This window comes from Austrofundulus limnaeus, unplaced genomic scaffold (assembly GCF_001266775.1).
Source record: "Austrofundulus limnaeus strain Quisiro unplaced genomic scaffold, Austrofundulus_limnaeus-1.0 Scaffold1300, whole genome shotgun sequence".
Taxonomy (NCBI): domain Eukaryota; kingdom Metazoa; phylum Chordata; class Actinopteri; order Cyprinodontiformes; family Rivulidae; genus Austrofundulus; species Austrofundulus limnaeus.
In genome coordinates this window covers 45,790-49,151 of record NW_013953702.1, presented here as the reverse complement: position 1 = coordinate 49,151, position 3,362 = coordinate 45,790, and the positions used below count along the sequence as shown (strand labels likewise).

The following is a 3,362-nucleotide window of genomic DNA, read 5'->3' as shown; positions in this document are numbered from 1 at the left end:
TTCCTCAACCGCGTGATGAGGAGCCTTTGAATTGGGACAGTCCTCTGCGCGGGGCAGTGACGTATGCGGCCGACAGATGTGCACTCATGAGGACCCAGCCCCTGAATTGAGACGCGGTGCAAGATGGCGGCTGCCTGTGTGGCGACCCGCGACCATGGAGATATAAACAGCTTTTTATAAGGTAAAAATAATAAAACAAGGTCTTTGTCTGCAATGATTAGACATGTTTTTTTATTATTGTCATTAGTAATTAGGTCAAACCCTGTTTCCATCATGGGAGAAGAAGTGGAGGTGGTTGAGGAATATAAATACCTCGGTGTTCATCTGGACAACAGACTGGACTGGAGACTCAACACTGAAGCAGTCTATAGGGATGTGGATAAATTTTTAATCCTACACCAATATTAAATCTGAAAGCAGATTCCAAAAGAACATCACAAACCGTACAAAATAACACCAAAATCATGTGATTATTTCAAGTATGAGGGAAGTTATTGATGTTCAGGTGAAATCAGCTCATGTTTTCTTGCTGAAGTTCACAGCAGAACCACTGGGATCATTTCACCTTGTTGTTTTCTAATTTTGCTCATAACTTCCTCAGTGTTTAAGGTATCGCCATGAAATTTTAAGAAAAGATTCACAGTCTGGTTTTTGTAGGAAGCATCTTGTATCCTAAAAAACTAATAAAACTTAATAATAGCCAATTCAAAACTAGCAGAAAAGGTATAAAATAACATTACAAGACAAACTGCAGCATCAAATCAACTTAATGTGTCTTAGAAAGTAATGAATTTAAAACAATTTAAAAACCATGTGAACATGTTGTAAACAAAGCTCCTCAACCAATGACAGCGTGTTAAATGTGTCAGGTGATGAAGACGAGCATCAACACTTTGCAACAAGCGCTGTTCTGGATAAAAAAACATACTTCAACATTTTAAATCCTTATCAAATTAGGAACAAGGGCAGATAAAATAATGTTCTTCATGGCAGCTTATCTCTTTAAGGTTCACCAGAAAAACTCATGATTTACTTTGATCCTCTTTTCAAAAAATTGTCTCTTCAGAACGCATCAACAAAAATTAAAAACTGAAAGACGAGGCTGTAGCTAACTACCTGACATCAGCGCGGTTTGTTGAAATTCGTAGAAATAACAAAGCAGGAGGAAATTACAAGCAAACGCACTGAGCAGCCTCGCAAAATCTGGTCACAGCAGTTTGGGAAGAAAATGGCAGCAGAGACGAAATGTCAACATCCCTACAGTCTACAAAGCAGATTTTACTTCTTAAGGAAGCTGAGATCCTTCAATGTCTGCAGCAAGATGCTGCAGATCTTCTACAAGTCTGTTGTTGAGGAAGCTGAGATCCTTCGATGTCTGCAGCAAGATGCTGCAGATCTTCTACAAGTCTGTTGTTGAGAGCATCATCTCTTCTGCAGATCTTCTACAAGTCTGTTGTTGAGAGCGTCATCTCTTCTGCAGATCTTCTACAAGTCTGTTGTTGAGAGCATCATCTCTTCTGTAGATCTACAAGTCTGTTGTTGAGAGCTTCATCTCTTCTGTAGATCTTCTACAAGTCTGTTGTTGAGAGCGTCATCTCTTCTGTAGATCTTCTACAAGTCTGTTGTTGAGAGTATCATCTCTTCTGTAGATCTACAAGTCTGTTGTTGAGAGCATCATCTCTTCTGCCATCATCTGTTGGGGCAGCAGCATCAGAGCCAGGGACCTAAAGAGGCTCAACAACCTGATAAAGAAGGCTGGTTCTGTTCTGGGGACGACTGTGGAATCTCTGGAGATGATGGTGCAAAGAAGGATTTTACATTAAATCAAGAACATTGTGGACAACCCTGACCATCCTCTTCATCAGACTGTCATAGAAAGAGAAAGTGTCTTCAGTCTGAGGCTTCTTCAACTTCACTGTAATACAGACGCTACAGAAGATCTTTCCTGCCCACAGCCATCAGCATCTACAATAARTCTTTAGTTAAATGACTTACAACAACACCTAACTTCCCTCTGGGATCAATAAAGTATTTTTGAATTTGAATTATCTCAATTTCGGCTAAAAGAATTGACAAAATCCGACACACTGTGCCTTTAAATCATCTTCTGCGTCCATTCAGCTAACTCCGTTGGCCGGTTGCTTTGACCAATAAAGTCAAGTATTGAGCTCCAGCGTTTAAACTTTTTTTAAAAGGAGCTCCGATTGTAAAGTAAAATAAATCAATACATACAAAACTTTAGTATGGATTACAAATGTTTACTGTTTTTGCTGTTGACTTCCTGCTTCGTAAGCAGACACAAAGCATTGTGGGAAATGAGAACCGTGGCTCAAAGCAACAGTCAGCAGGATGTATACCTTCACAATAAGAGTGTTTATCTGGGAGGGGTGCTGTTGGATAGATCACATGTGTTGTGATTCATTGACAGTCATACCTTCTGCTGTTCAACATAATGATGACTGCTAGAGAATTAGTTATTAGCTGTACTGCTTTTTAATTTAAAACAAATCTGCTTACGAATTATAAAAGTTTGTAAGAACGCTAAAGTGCAAACAAAAGATTCAGGTCTGCAATTAGCGCATTTGCACTTTAGCAGGCTGGTGCCCACCACTGCAAATAAACAAATGAAAACAGAATGAGTCGGGTGACAGACGGAGGGATCAGGGCTTCAGAACAAATGTTGCACAAGATTTATACAGAAACTGTTTGAGTTTCACTCTTATTAATAACTGGTTCACCTTAACACCTTAACTGGTTCACCTTAACACCTTAACTGGTTCACCTTAACACCTTAACTGGTTCACCTTAACACCTTAACTGGTTCACCTTAACACCCCCTGTGAGCGGGAAAACCCTCCCGAACCCCACCGGGGGGGACTCAAGTGCTCCCATCAAACAGGATCCTTCTTATAGCTGATGACTGAGTTACTCACTTTCTACATTTTTAACAGTTTTTCAGAGCTTCAGCTAAACTAATGCTAACGCTAACCCCGCAACACTTTTTAATGAAATGTTCATGTTTATGTTTGGTGAAACCATGGTTTCAGGTAACTTGTGTAAATTTTCACGATGTTCAGTTGTTTCCTCTGTTTTTAGACTGTGAAACTTCCTCTCTACACAGGAAGTCATTAAAATCAGTTCCTGTTGCGTGATGACATAAAACTGGTTTAGTGCATCTTCTCCTCTTTAAACTGACAGTTTCCTCCTGGACTCTATAAAAACATTAAATTTGCCTGTTTGAAGCTTCAGAGATGTGACGGCTCCTGTGAGGATCCACCTGATGTCTCATGTTACGCTGATGACACCTGACTGATCTGATCTGTTATTAAAAACCTGCTGACTCAAAAAAAAAAAAAAAAAAA

General features: G+C 39.6%; 1 long non-coding RNA gene across 1 annotated transcript in view; it reads left to right on the top strand.

Annotated features, from left to right (window-relative positions):
* LOC106534898 (uncharacterized) overlaps positions 1–3,362 on the top strand; it is an 11,760-nt gene that overhangs the window by 7,318 nt on the left and 1,080 nt on the right. The window lies entirely within an intron of this gene.